This window comes from Pteropus medius, unplaced genomic scaffold (genome assembly GCF_902729225.1).
Source record: "Pteropus medius unplaced genomic scaffold, Ma_sr-lr_union100, whole genome shotgun sequence".
NCBI classification, from domain to species: Eukaryota; Metazoa; Chordata; class Mammalia; order Chiroptera; family Pteropodidae; genus Pteropus; species Pteropus medius.
In genome coordinates, this window is record NW_024340692.1 from 3,512,482 (window position 1) to 3,528,114 (window position 15,633).

The window sequence follows — 15,633 nt, forward strand, 5'->3', positions numbered from 1 at the left end:
GAGATATGACAATTTGACTGCATTTTTCTGCCTCTCTACATTTTTCTTCCATATTCAATTATGATTTTTTCAAAGATAATTTTTTTCCATACAGGCAAATATTTGATAACCTTAAAGGGCATGACTCTTGACTTCTGTAAAGGGAGTTCTTCTTTGGGTTACTTTGATCAGTGACAGGTCGAGAATGACCAGAAACCCTTTACACATCTTCTCTGTTAATCTTCTAGAGCCCAAAACATTATTTTGCTCATTTTAACTTCATAAAGTATTGTTAAGAGCAAAAAATAAGGCCTGCTTATGGAAGTTTTTTATTTTTAAATCAGTTTTTTTAAGGTGATTTTTCTGTTTTGTAAATGTTTTGTGTATTTGAGAGATTATTAAATAAAATTTGTCATAGGTATTTCAAGGGATGCAATAGTCTAATATATTTTGAAATCTTTTCAGAAATGCAACCGTAACAGGTAAATGGCTATAGCCCACGTTTTACACGCTTATATTACTAGAGGCATTTTCCTTTTATTATTGGTGAGGTATATTTAACCTTTTCAAATAAAATGTAGATCCCTTAATAAGGTCTCTTCTCAGACATGAGTGAAATACTGAGTTAGAATTATAAATGACTCTGTGCATCATTATGTAGTAATTTAGGATTCACCCAATGATGTAACACAATTAACAACATAATTTCATTGTGAAACTGTGTCTTATTAAAGAACAACTGTCTGACATTCTCTTACAGTTGCTTTATTTAACTTCATGCAAATATTATTAGTAGTGACATTTTTCTATTGTGCATTAGATTCTCTCATTAGCATGATGTGTTAGTTATCACCAGAGAAATAATTTCCTGGATAGGTGAGGGGCAAACCAGGAAAGCTAAAAATTAAATCAACGATTTACATTAATACCAGAGCATCTGCTCACCAGAGATATGACAGGGTAAAGCAAACTTTCTTACTAATATAAAATCTAACACATTTCAGAGGAATGATAAATAAAATATATTATAAGAAATATATAATGTTGCTGGAATCCACTTAAATGCATGTTCGATATGAATTTTTCTCCCAGTAGTCTCTTAGTTCTTTCTAGACTTATAGGCAAACACAGTTTCATTTTGTTGCATATATACTTTAAAGTGGAAATGGTGGTTTTGTCTCACTTTCTACCCCTCTCCCCCAAATAATTTGAATGTTTATTCACTAATAGTTTAAAAGGCACAGATACCGTTTTTCTTATAAACTAGATTCCTCATTATATATCTTGGTTTGATTCTTTTTTATAGTGTGTACAATACATTTTTATTCTAAACTTGATCCCACTCATATAGACATCCCTTTTAACATTGGATGTATATTCTTATTTAATCAGAGCCCTGAGTAAAGCAGTTGATAGTTAATGGTCTTTGAAAATTAGTTTCATTGCCAGGCATCATCCATCCCTAGGTTTCTGAACTTTTCCCTCCCCCTTTTTAACTTCCCTTCTTACAGTTGGTGTGTTGTAGTAATCAAGTCTTACTTAAAAAAAAGGATTAAATTGACCAAACTTATGGTTGTGATGCTAAAATAAATATTTATATTATACTAGGAGGCATATAATTTCAGCCTGTTGAATTGCTAGGCTGCTGCTACCTCCTGTTTAGATCCCTTCTCTAATTTGAGTGATAATAGGTTTTATTTAGAACTTTTAACTGCGGACATATATTCAAATATAATTCTTATCATTCATCCTAATAATCTAAAATGAAAATAGGAATATTCGGGTAATTGTTAAAATACAAATTGTAGCATAGAGACAGGTATTTGTGGAAGTCTACATATAGCATACGGACTTCACCTAACAGATACTGTCTAATTTGTAAGGCATTGGGAAAGTAGCAGTGGAAAAGTGGTAGGTCATATACATGGTATTTATGTACATGTTAATGCAAGTGAAGCGTTGACATAGAATGAAATGTGTATGAGATATATGTTAAAAACCTGTGCACAATTTTCAATAAGATACGTTAGGTGAATTTGAACATAGTAGGTGATCATTTTGAAATTATTTTTCTTATATTTCTGTCATCTGCAAACTGGTACTGTGTTTATATGATTTGTAAAGCCTTTTGCTAAGGTGAGCCAAGTAACCAGTGTTGAAAAATAAATCCCTAAAGGTGTAGATATCTTATCTATAATTGTAGGTATTTTTTTATAATTATATTTATGAGTATATCTTAACATTCACTGATAACTCTTATTATTAATGCATGCCTTTATGGAAATCTGATTAATGTAGTGACAGGACAGACTTGGGCTACCACAGCAGCACATCCTCCCACTCCTGTGTCGGGGTTAAGAGCAGCGGCAAATCCTCCCTAACTAATTAGATGCTGAGTAAGGCATCTCTGAGAAGTTGGGGCAAAAGTGAATGGGTCACAGCCACAGCAGGATTGCAAGGACTCTAGTGATAGTGAAAGCATTCAAGTTTGCTAGGTCATTGTGACACAGGGAGCTGCTTCCAAAGGAACAGACCGTTACAGATAGTGAGCTGGTGTTATCCACATCAATGAAAAACAAAAATTTTAGTGTTTCTCCCTTCCCACCTTATATGCATTACACACTCTAACGTAGATAAAGTTATATTGGGCCTCCACCCTTATCAATCTGCAAAGCTTTGAGAGGATTTTCCTTGTAAATATAAATAGCTAATTACTCTGTACAGCTGAAGAGGTATTTTCTCAACTTGGGACTCTTGATTAGAATATATATATCAAAAGGAATGAGAGAAGAAACTGGAATTTGCTTTTAGCTTGTGTCCATAATTTGAATCATAAGTGTTTGAATTGATCTAAGAATTAATTCCTTTTTTTTCCCACAGAGTGTTGTCAGGGAATTTATGGTAGTAGGGAGAAAAGAGTGAATCATGGGATGACTTTTTCAGTGAGAGAAATTTTTTCTGAGACTCTCTGCTTGTTATTGTCTAAAGAACATGGGATATAATAGTTCCAAGATTTCCTTTCTCATGAGGTTTAAAGCCTGGTTTGTTATGTGCGGACTGAATTCTTCACCATGTGAAAATCCTCTCGTACCTTTCATGATTATGTTTTTTGCCACTACATAACCACCCTTCTCTAGGCCTTGGTAAGAAAATTGTGTTAGGATTGTAGAAAATGATTGATCTCACTTCTTGTCTGCCAAAGCTGATGCCATTTTTATTTCCCAAAAAGCAGCTGGCTTCCACATTTCTCTTGGTGATCATCTACTGAAGGACCAGGGAAAGGAGAAGGGAGTTCAAAGACCCTTTTAAGGAACTTTGACATCTATTTTTAAGCTTTAGAGAAATAAAGGAAAAGAGTCATAATTCAGGAATAACAACAGCCTTTATCTCCTGACATATAAACAAAACGTTGTGTAAAAGAGGGAATTTTTCCCTGTAAGATAAACTAGTAAACAGGTGAGAAAAATAAGATGAAAACATTTTGAGCAACTCAAGCTCTTAGAAGTTTTAATGTGTGCATATGATATCCCAAAAATGATGCCTGGGGCTGTGACATACAAAATACTCTCATCTTACTGAGCATGACCTGTACTACCTTTTACGAGACAGTTTAGAGAATAGGAAAAATAAAAGTATTGATTTTTTTTTTTTTTTTAAATTTTTACATTCCTTGTAGGAAGCCGAGCACATTTCATAGTATACATTCAAACCCTAAGGTGAAAAATTTATGACTGGAGTTCATTTGGGTGAGGACAGTGTGCAGTGTCATTCTGTTCATATTTTTGTAGCATTTGTTCAAATGTTTGTAGCATTTCATGCCACAAAGTCAGCGATCAGAAGAAAGGGAGTGGTGTATCATTTCTTCATTCACAGAGCTTTCCTTAATGGAATTGCTTGTGGAAAAACAATGTATTACTCAAACTGGCTAGCTTAGAAATAAAATTCTCAGCTTATTAATCATCATTCCAATTAACAAAAAAAAAAAAAAAAAGAATTGATCCTTTAACAACAAAATAATATCCTTTTGTTTTTCTTTAATTAAGCCCATCAGTTTTTCATTTCTCTCTGTTAAGAAAATGAAAATAATCTTGAACAATGGGAAGTTACTCATTGAAACCCTAATTCTCTTGAGCATATCTGACATCTTATTCACTCAGTATTTTTGGACTGCAGTGTTATGATGCTACTGTCTTAGCGTTTGTGTGTTGTTGAGAGGGGTATGATTTAAGTCTCATTTCTGTTCGGTTGACAGCAATTTACTCAATGACCTAAAAATGTGGTTAGTCTGTTCTTTCTTCCTATTCCTTTTCCCATAGACCTAAATTCTTTCTCACTTTATTCTTCATTCACCTCATCCCTCTTTTTCTGAATTCTTCCTTACTTTCACTGGCTTATTTTGCCCTAATATGAAGGAATTGAAATGTACCTGAAACGTAACAATAATTGAACGTGGTAACTTTTTGCCAATACATCATTCCGGCAGAGGTATGGGAAAGAGGTGCCACCATCAGATGTGGTCCTCCATGTATAAGTGCTGACAGGAGGACTGTCCTGAATTTTGCTATGTTAGGGTTCTTTAAGTAAGGGCGTGATAAAAACGTGTAACCAGGGGCCCAGGCTTATCATTCAGAGGCGCTGAAAGGCAGCTCAATTCGATCCTTCGCCAGTGTAAGAAGGTACTTAGCAGAAAAGAGATTTTGCTTTTCTATTACTCTTTTTTTTTTTATGTAGTTCTTGGATTTATCATTTTGTACAGTTAAATGTCCATCCACACAAGAGAGAGCATTACCTTAGGAGGAAAACGTGGAAAGTTTTCCTTCAATATGTTGAAGATATGACTCTGAAACAAACTGCAGTTAGTAAGAATTAACTGAAACATTTATAAAAGGATTTGAAATGATGGCAGAGCTAATATTAATGGATGACGTTATGAAATTGAAATTTAAAACATGCAGTATACATAACACAATGAGGATTCACTACTGTTTTATATTTAATAAATTTTAACTCTTATTGCCTTGCACTGCAGAGAGATTATTAACGTTGACAAGATTAAAAAATATCATTCTATATGAGAAAGACATAGCTTTCAGTGTTGTACCTGCTGTGCTTTTGTGTGACTGTCGTGAATTTTTCAACTTTATTAAGGTGTCTTTTAGTGGCTATTTGTTCTTTAGACAGTTCTTTAGGACTCATATTTGATCAGAGTTTCTGAACTGGGGCGGGGGTGTTCAAAATAAAAATTTCAGGATAATGAATATTTTACATGCCCAAATAATTACTTTCAGCTGGCTTAATGTAATAACAAAACTAATATTAAAATGAGAACCTCCATTAGCAGGGTTTTAGTAATTTTTTTTTTTTCCCATTGCGATCTAAGCAAGAAAGATTTAATTGACTTAAATCATTAGGATGGCTATTTGGGGCACCTAATCAGGCATAGGTAAAGAAAGCTGCCCACTACTGTGCCCTCTGCCAGTGCTGGAGGGCAGTGGACACGACTAGGAGGCCACTTGTAAGATGTGGGAAAATAATTATACACTGAGCACATTCATGAAAGTATCCCTTGGGTGAGAATGCCTGCAAACATTCTCTTTGTTGATCTCATCTCAGAACCTAACTCAGGAGGTAGCTAGGTTATCTACTGCTTTATCTAATACCACTTTTTCTTTTATTCTTTCTTTTTTAGGTATAAGTATTATTAGTGTTCCAGAAAGAATCCAAACCAAAGTCTGGCTCTAGACTTTACGGAAAGACTTACACTCTGGAAAATAGTAAAAGTTTTATATTGACAAGTGCTTGTAATGCAGACATGCAGAAAGTGTATACCTGTCTGTTGGTTCGATGTGGGAAATAAGTGATTTATTTCTAGGTTTGTTGAGGATTTGTAATGGCTGCCTCAAATGTAGTGAGTATGTGGATTGGCTCACTCTAAAAAGGAATTCCCATTTTTAGGAATCTCATTGTAGTGATTCCTTATACTTTGTAGTCTTTTTGCTTCTTGAGCATAGCTTTTTGGTGCTCAGTATCATTCATTGGGAAGTAGTTGCGATTGACTCTTACTTTGTGAATTGCCATTTTCAATCGGTGAGAACCTACAGTGCTCTTCAAATAAGTTAGAACTAAGCAGGGAGAGAGATACCAAGATGAGACTCTTCGACCCAAACTTCAAAAGTCTCATCATTTCCCTTCCCAGCCATTTTTGTTTGTTTGTTTTCTTGGACAATTTAGGAAAAGTAATCATGGGACTGAATAAATTTTAATATATGCTACCAGTCCTATAATCTACTAAACAGAGTTCACTGTGGAAAAGAATTTTTTTCGTTTTTACTTTACTTTTGACATTTATTATAAATTAAGTAGTAAGGATAGGAAGAGAAATCTAACATCTGGGAGAGCTTGTTTCAGTAGCCAGACTGGAAGCTCAAACCTTGGCTTTATACAGGTGAGATGTATTATGAGAATAAAGGCCTTATGCATTTAATGAACCCTCCCTGCCTGTCAGGTTGGTTTTTCATGCACCATTGTTGTTCAAATAAGAAAAAGAGTGTTCACAACCTGTGGTGAGATTAGAGTAATGAAAATGAAGTGTTAATCTGTTGATAGCAGGCCCATCTGATATCCTGCATCCTGGGCTACATTCATGTGTATGTAATATATTCCAGGTTTTCTCATGACCAGAGAAGCTTGTATGTTCATTATATTGAAAACACCCTTTTGGTAACAGTGATAAGTTGGTTATTTTAACTTGTACCAATAGTTATTTTTAATGACTTCTTAATAAACCAACTGGTGCCTGCCTTCTGAGTATTCTGATAGCCCACTGTTTCATATGTGCCAGTATTCCTGTACTTTTGATCTCTCTCTCTCTTTTTTTTTTAAACAAATGTACAGTGCTGAAATGAGCTTCAGCATAAGCCTAGTTTAAAATACCCTTTTCTAGAAATTGGCAATTAATAGAAAGAAGGAAGGAGTTAAGTGAGCACAATTCTTTAATCCTCAAAGAACACAGGTTAAATAATATTAAACATTCATTATCTCACGCTTTATATTTCATCAACGTGTCAATAAAAATAACAAAAGCAGGAGTCTTCTAGAACTGCTTTATGTATTTGCAGTCAGCTGCCATGCTGTGAACCTGAACAGACCAGCTTAAAGCTTTGGTCATCATGGGTGGGAATTAATTGTGTGCTTTTCCCCCCCCATAAAATTCCCTTTCTAAAATATTATAATAAACAAATCAACAAGGATGTAATGAATTATACTTTTCCTAGAATTCTTGTTTTAATTTTTGTTTATTACCATTTTACTTAACTTGAGAAGTCTTAATTTTTTCCAAAGCTATACAATTAAAGAAGAAAGAGAATAAGTTTAGTCTTAGATTATACCAAATTGTTTTAAAGAAAATAATGTGAACATTTATGTGCATGTTATCCTAAAGAATCATCTCTTCAAGAAGTACTGTAAGAGATGGTTTCAAAAGAAGTATAAAATGGGTGGGAAGAGGTAGATTAATAATTGAGTTCCAGGTGTCTGCTTCTAATTGCTCAAATTTCAAACATGATGGATATTAAGGAAAATGTTCCCCATAAGGAATATATCATACTGTCATTCAGATATTGGGCCAAGGACTGTATTTATGGAGCTCATACTCTTAGCATTTTTTCCTTTCCTGTTCAACTGGGAGTTAAGGAATGAAGTATGATCATTATGATTTTTTGAACTGTTTACTTAAAGTTGTTCAAGTTGTTAAGAATCAAGAGAATTTGGGGATTAAAGTCTGATTGTGAAGTAAACTTGGCATATATTCAAGGGTTACTTTCTTAAGGTGAAAATGGGAGAAAAATGCTTCTCTCTTAGGAAGGAAACACCTAATTAAAAAATAATCTTTAAAGAATGTGGGCCAATGATGAAACATAATTTCAGACCACTATACTAAACTCGTTTTAAAATTTACTCTTTTTAATAAGTTGGAGTATGACTGATGATAGCTTATTTAGTGTATTTCTGTATAGTACATCAGCGATTGCCTGTTAATATAGTTGGATGAAGCAAAAAGGGGTTTTTTTTTTCTTCTGTTAAATATGGTACTCGTAATTTGTTTGTAAAACCTAATAGTTAGAAACACTGTATTGTTGTGGTTGATTGGAAAAAGTGAAATTTAAAAGATTTTTTTCCTTTGCATTTGCTTTCAGTTAAGAAAAAAAGCAAATAGAAATATATGGTGACTTTGTCATAGACATCTGCTTCTAGGTAATAATCATTTTTAAGGAAATATGCCATGACTTTTGGGGTCATTTGAACCTGCATAAATGTCTATTTAATATAAGTGTAAATGTCAGATTGTGGCATACATGTGGAGCCAGTAAAGATGAGTATTTGCTGTTATAATATTCATGCATCCTAAATGTTGACTTTTAAAATTTACCTTGAAGATGTATTCTATTTTGATATTAGGGTCAGTTTTCACTTAAATACATAATCTTTCTAGAAAGGAAGTACAGAACTGTTAACATCTGAACAAAATGGGCGGAGATCTGAGTAATGGTTTGACATGAGCATCTTTTCTGGGCTGCAGAGAAGAATGTGGTTAATTCAAAACCAGTGTAAATGTTGAACCACTGTAAGATGAGGTCATCAGTCCTGGATTTGCTTTTTAAAAACTTTTAATTATGAAAATGAGTTTGCTTTGCATTTGTTTTATTGAACAGCTATAGTTTGAAATAAAATCTGCTACCTACTGTCTTGCATTGTGTAAGCCCATGAAATACATATATTTAAATTTCTGTTCTTAGATAGCCTTCTCTTTTTTCTTCCATAAACTCTGCAAACTCTCTCTGGAGTAGTATGCCATTTTAAAGATCAGGAGTTGCCTAAAAGGGCAATGTGGAGGGTAAGGTAAGTTAAATGAGTGGAGTCAGTCTGGTGGGGACTGTGGTGGACCAGAAAACTCTTGTGTCAACCACAGTGAAGTAGCAGCAGCTTCTTAGCTCCAGCCAATTGTTGCCAGGTGAGAATGCAGGTCCAGTGGTTCAAGATTCTCTTCTTTTTCTTCTTCTCTTTTTTTTAATAAGAAGCCAGAAATCCAGATTTTTATGTGAAATCTCCTGATTTTTAAATCTTGGCAACCTTTTCAAATATTTTTTAAAGTGTGTGGTCCAAACAAAACTCATCTGCAGGCTTTATTCAGCCTACTGGCTGCCAGAGAGAAACCTCTGTTTTAGATAATATTTTAATGGATGAAGATAATAGTTTCATTGCATGTGATCATTCATCTTGGGAATTCCCCACTGGGATGAACCAAATTCTTTATTTTTTTTTCACAATTGAAAAAAGTTTAGTAAATGTATTTCTGGTGCTGATGGTTTTGATGTATGGATTTTCTCCTTATGACCCACATATAAAGAAAAATAAAATGTGAGCAAAATAAAAAATGGTCAAAGGATTTTAATAAAGGTTAGAAAAGTAAGAATTTTAGAATTATAGAGTAAAGAAAGGGAGATTTCTAAATTCTGAAAAGAATCCCATGATTTGTGTTAGTCATTGATATCGATGAAAAGCTGAATTCAACTATAAAAAGCTTTTCTTCTCACCTTTAAGCAGTGGACTCTTGTCTCTGAATCTTTGTGAGATTGCTATAATTTGCCAGGCAATTGATTATAATGTCATGAGGAGGAGATGGACCACAAGGGGAAAACTTCCCCATACTAATTTGTGCAAGGCCAATATTTAATACAGACTTCAAAAAAAACAATTTATATTGTTTAAGATTAGATTTTCAATGTCTATCTAAATTTTTTAAAGGGACTCTTTAAAAGAAATAATCTATTTATAATTGAAATTCTCCAGGCAAATCAGATATCAACATTTTCAACAGAACAGGTAATTAATTGGTTTGAATTTCAAATTGAAGGTCATCCTGTTATTGATTTTCGTGGGAACAGGAAACAAGAACATCTTGTTAAAATGATCTGCAAACAGGGCTTTAGGTGTGCTTAGGTTCTGTCTTGGGTCTTGTTGAGTAGCATCACTGGCTAGTATCAGACACCAATCAGAAGGGAGTCATCACTGATGTAAACATAACAAGCTGTTGGTTTGCTTCCAAAATTGCTGAGAAGAGTTGAACTGGAGAAAAGACCAGAGATTAACAGTTTGTTTTGTAGTAAGTCAGGTATTTCAAATCAAGTGACTGGTGCAGCTTGTTACGAAGCATCTGTAAGTTTGTCATAATGACGTCGGTATGCCATGTTCAAGAAGTTCAGTGTCAACACAGCTGTGACTTACTACTTTCAGAAACCTTTCAAGTGGGAATGAGATAAAATGTCTTTAAGACAAGGAGAGGGAAGTACTGAGGTAAGGAGGGTGGTGAAGAGTGGAGACTAAAAAATACACCCTTTCAGATGCTATTAATTTTTATAAAATAACATTTGTGCCTTCTATTTGGTGTAGTTTTATTGTTCCATGTGCCAGGCTACTTTAAAGTAATCATTTCTCTCTCTTCTGTGTTTATACTTTTTGAGACTGGTCTGATGTGAAGGTAACATGAACTAAGTGGGTGGCAAACATTATACCTTTCTAAACCGGAATAAGTATTTTAATTTTAGCTGTTTTAAACAAGTTAGAAACTTAATGCAGCGTCGTCTTATGGTTCAAAGTTAAACTCTTAAAAAGGGCAAGCCTTCCATTCTAAATACCCTGGAGCTGTTAATGCAGTTATTTCCAGGTTGACATAGTTTTGTATAGGCATGACAGTGGCACCAGCCATCTACATTAAGCCTTAACATTCCACAGAACCATTTTGAGTTTATTATGAGCTTCAAAGCCTGCTCATCCCTAAGAGAATATCAAGTTTAAGCATGTCACTTTGCCATAGTCACATTTAACTTTCTTAAATCAAAAAATACCTTTCTTGAATTAAAAAGGCTGATTTTCTACAGGTGATCCTTGAAGAAATTTCTCAGTTCAGTACTGTCGTTTTTCTGACCCACTATTGCTGCCCTCTTAAATTCTGTCAATGCATCCTCTTAGCATGTTGTTGGACACTACCCCAAATAAAGCAGGACTCATCACAATTTAAAGCTCTGAGATGATGTCAACATTCTTTTTCAGCTTTATTCCTATAGAGCTCAACTCACTGATCCTGTTTTACCAATTGCAATACTTAAAAATGTAGCCAAGGGAGAAAAATATGCTGATGCTTTTCTAGTACTTGGGCATCTTTACATCATGGAAGCCTAATGCTTTGTGAAAGAATATGGGCTGTTCAGCCTGATCTCATGGTACACTGCTTCTCAAGGAAAGGAATTCCCCATTTCCTGAATGTGAAATGCCTATCCTTTTGGAGGCTCCTGGTCTTTAGTTCCTACCTCAGTTAATAAACTATCCCTGTCTTTACCTTGCATCTCAGAGATGGAACTTGACGGACTAGTCAGCATTGCAAAGGTCACCCTAAAACTATTGACAGAATACACTGCCCTTTGTTGCTCAGTGATGATAATGCTACTGTAGCAGTTAACTGGATGTATTAGACTGAGCTACTTTTCCAGAATACCAAATTGTCTATTTATTTCTTTAAAACACCTGATAGAATGCCCATTCACAAGCTGTCTCAGTGTATTTTCAAAAAGGATCTTAACGATACTTGAAATGTCAGTGCTTTGGCCATAGGAGGGAATAATAATACGCAAAGTTTGTAACCATTGTGTCGTTTTGCTTCAGTGAAAATACTTCTAAATTATACTCATGTTTTAGAGTTTTCCTATTGTTTGGAATGAATAATATTCCAACAAATTTGAAAATCTAAGGTGTTCCAAAAATGTGGTGCAGTTTGTCTTTAGTTAGTGTAACAATACTTAAAATTGTTATGAATTCACTTTTTTTTAAAGAAAAAAATGTAAAATCATTTCCTTTTATGTTTTCCTACAAATATTAAATGTGGAAATATCTTTTTTGGTTTCAAGTTATAACATTAAACATAGTGCAAAAGCGGGTTTCACCATGTTTTTATATATTCAGACTTACTGAAATATTATTTAAATGATATGTGAAATTATATAAGAATAATTAATAAATGATTAAGCTACTTATTTAAGGCAAGGGATTTGTACTTGAAATAGTCTTATATTTTGCATACTTACATTGATTTTTGTAGCACCAGTATAGTTGTGATATAATTTCTGGTACATAGGGAACATCTTTGACTTAGCTGTCATTTAAATAAAAATGAATAAAGCTCCAAAGTGCTAAGGTGCTAGTGACTTTTACTAATTATTTTCACTTACACATGTACTTTGGACTACTTTACTTTACCAAATGTGTGATGTATCATAGAGTCTTCCTTCCCCAAATTCTGTTTGGTCCTAATCGGATTGGTTAAGAAACTTAGGCATTCAAAATTACTTCCTCTTTGGTTTCAAAATGGATAAGGGAAGACTCAAAGAAATCCCTTCAATTTACCTTTTAGTATCTTTGAATAGAGCAGATTTTGTCCTGCTTTCCTTTCATGTGTTCATTCAATTGTTTCTTATTGAGCTAGGTAAGCACATCTAAAGCAGAATATATGCTCTCTCTCCAAAATCATAGAACGAAATCAATGTTCAAATAATTTTTGCTGCAGGAATTCAACAATTAAAGGAAACTAAACAAAATGATTTAAAATAGGATGATTAGCATTAAGTTCAGACAGTGAAAAATGTTTTAAAACAGAGTATACTAAACACAGTTTAATGTTGTGGGTTCTTCATGCCCTAAACGTTTGTTGAAAGGACTTTCTTTTTTCTTAACATTGAGGTATGTTTATCTTAGAATAATAATCATTTCATGCTGTTTCTTTTGTTTTGTTTTATTTTGTTTTTTTCTAGTTGACCCATTCTCCAGACCTTTAAAAAACTTTTTTTAAGTAGATGTAAATTCCATTTTAATTAGACTAGTGCAATCTAATACCTCAACTAGCCAGGAATGGAAGAAACATGCTGGAAGTTAATACAATCCAAATCAACCATAGCCAGATAATTCCCCTGATCTTTGTAACAACCCCCTTCCCCACCTCCACAATTAAATGACCCTGTTGTTCTGGAGTTTCAACAAGACATTTAAGGTTCATTTAAAAAAATGATCATCCTTTACAGGATTCTTTGCTCTTGCATTTCTCTTTCTTTCTTTCCCTTGCTACACAGCTGTCACTGGTGTAAGAGAAAGATTGGGGGGAGGGGAGGAGGAAGAAGCCCTGTTCAAATCGTGTCACGTAGCACTAATTCATCTGCTCTCATTAGAGGGAGCGAGGGACAGCAGTGATGGCCAAGAGCTGCACTCCACACATGACACGCGAACAGTTTGGGGAATAGAAAATTGCTTTCTCAGGAAGCCCAGCCAATTAAGGACTTGACCATATTGAATGTCAAGTGTTAATTTAGGTTTTTCTTCATTTTCCCAGTAGTAATGCGGGTCCTGTGATGAGCAAATACATGTCAAGTAAAAGTTGATTGCATGAAGGACCTGGGTATTATATGTCACTGACAAGTCACAAATGTACTGAAGTCTTTTAACCCCTTAGGTGAGTGTGGTGGGGGAGTGGGGGGAGGGAGAATGGGATTAATGGTACTATAATGATAAGAATAGATTGTCTAAGGGGGGGTGGTTTGGATGGGATAGATAGTAATGGTAATTCATGCAAAAACTAGTGATAGGACAAATCCTACTCTCAGGGCATAGAGGCCCTTGAAATGCATGCAATATGATTCCCATTGCAAACATGCTGCCTAGAATATATATTCTATCTCCTAAGATTTTATGAAAAGGGAAAGTAGTGTAGTCTATGGTCTTTTTTTTTTTTTTTTTTTTTTTGGTCTATGGTCTTGACCTAGGAAATTCCTTAATAATTATCTCCTTTGAAAAATAATATATTCACTAAATAATTATACTGTTTTGGACATTTTAACCCTTTGTTCAGTGCAGCTATAATATTTCTGGCTATTTACTTATACCTTCAGTTTCTGATCAAACATTCATTTAAAAAAATGACTCTGTGTAGTACCATGTCATAAAACAGATGCAAAAAATAAGGTTGAGGGAACATTTGTTTTCTGTCATGAGTATCTCTGTGAGGCAGTGTTTAGCCAGTAGAAACTGGTGGAAGGTTCATTATTGTCTTTCTCTGTGCTTAGTTCTAAAAGGGAAGAGATTTAAGCTTCAGTGAATGAGGTAACTTTGCCGTTTTTTAAACTGAATGTTGAACAATGCCCATCATGTATAGCATTTCATTTCCATTCATCAACATTTATTTACATACGAATGTCCCCAAAATAAGAGAATGTCTGCTTCTGTTGCAGTTATATGATTAGCAAATAAAAATACCTCCACAGTTTAAAATACTGCCGTGTAGTTGAAGCAGACTTAAAGTAAAACTTAGAACAGTTACAATCTGGTCATTTTTTAATTCTGTATATGTAGAACCACTTTTCCCCCTTCATATCTTTGAAGATGTGATCTTAATTGAAATGCTTTCTTGAAACTTATTCTATTTATTCCAAAATTTTAACACACTTAGCCTTTGCATGTTGACAAAGCTTGCACCTTGAAAACTTAAGTTTGATACTGCTTTAATTTTGGCAGCAAAATTGCTAAGAGTCTTTCCCACAGGTTAGAAACTGCTAACATTGTATTAAAAGTTAGCTAAATTTACATTAAAGAAAAATTAGGAAACAATTCCTCAAATTTGTAATTTAGGTTTTTCTTAAGAAAAAAACATTAATCTCCTGAATGCTGGGATATAATATCAGTTCTTCAACATCTACCCTCCCTGTCTCAGAGCTAACCAAATAAAATAATCTTAGCCCTCCCTTCCCTTCCTATTTTGATAAGCTCTGTCTGAAGAACTGCAGTGGCTTTGCAAGAGTACTGTTTAATTACAATCCAGTTGTCAGCAGCTTCTCTTCCGCTGGGTGTGCTGAGAGACTTAAGTAAGTTTCCGTAAAGTAAATTCTGATGATGGCAGCTCAGGTTGCTGATTCAAGTTATTCCTTCTCTTTTGTGTCACTTTTGACGGATGGTACCTAATGCAATCAACCACAGGCCAAGAAAGCCTTTTCTTTGGTTGTGTTAGTATCTGGACCAGGAGTTCCCCACCTCCCCAGATCTCTGCCATCAGATTCTCACTCTTCCTACCCTCCCCGCCAATACTTCAGCTCACATAGGAAAGCGAAAAGAACCACAGTACAATCCTAGGACTGGCTTTTCCTAAACCTCCATTTCCCAGTGGTGAAGCTGAAGCTGCCTCCCTTTGCGTGCGTTTTTGATAAATTTAAGAAGTCAAATCGCTGACACAGATAGATAATCCAAGTGTATAGGGTGAAGAGTTATAAATTAACACATTATTCCCTCTTAATGTGAAATACTTGAGAATGCATTTTCTCAGTCCCTTGACATCTACCCAGTGAGGGCTCACATTGTACTTTTCAAGTGGCATTGATTTGTTAAAGCGCTGAATTAGCATCTCCGGCCAGCTGCTTGATCAACTGTTGTGTCTCAGGGCTCCAATTCCTCCTCTCTCCCCAAGCCATCCCTTTTTTTCTTTTGGTCTCTCCTTTCTTTTCTCTCCCTTTCCCTGCTTCTTTCCGTTTCACTCCTCCCCAGCTCATTCTCATTCTCTTTCTCTCT

At 34.7% G+C, this 15,633-nt stretch overlaps 1 protein-coding gene across 27 annotated transcripts in view; it reads left to right on the forward strand.

Annotated features, from left to right (window-relative positions):
* The window catches only part of BNC2 (basonuclin zinc finger protein 2), a 390,244-nt gene that overhangs the window by 124,402 nt on the left and 250,209 nt on the right, over nucleotides 1–15,633 (forward strand). For 2 of the 27 annotated variants that reach the window (XM_039872717.1, XM_039872611.1), the window contains exon 2: nucleotides 13,412–13,531. The exons of 24 other annotated variants lie outside the window; for them this stretch is intronic. The gene's annotated coding sequence lies outside the window, so the exon portion shown is untranslated. The remainder of the gene's footprint in view (nucleotides 1–13,411; nucleotides 13,532–15,633) is intronic. One more of the 27 variants, XM_039872670.1, reaches the window with a different exon arrangement.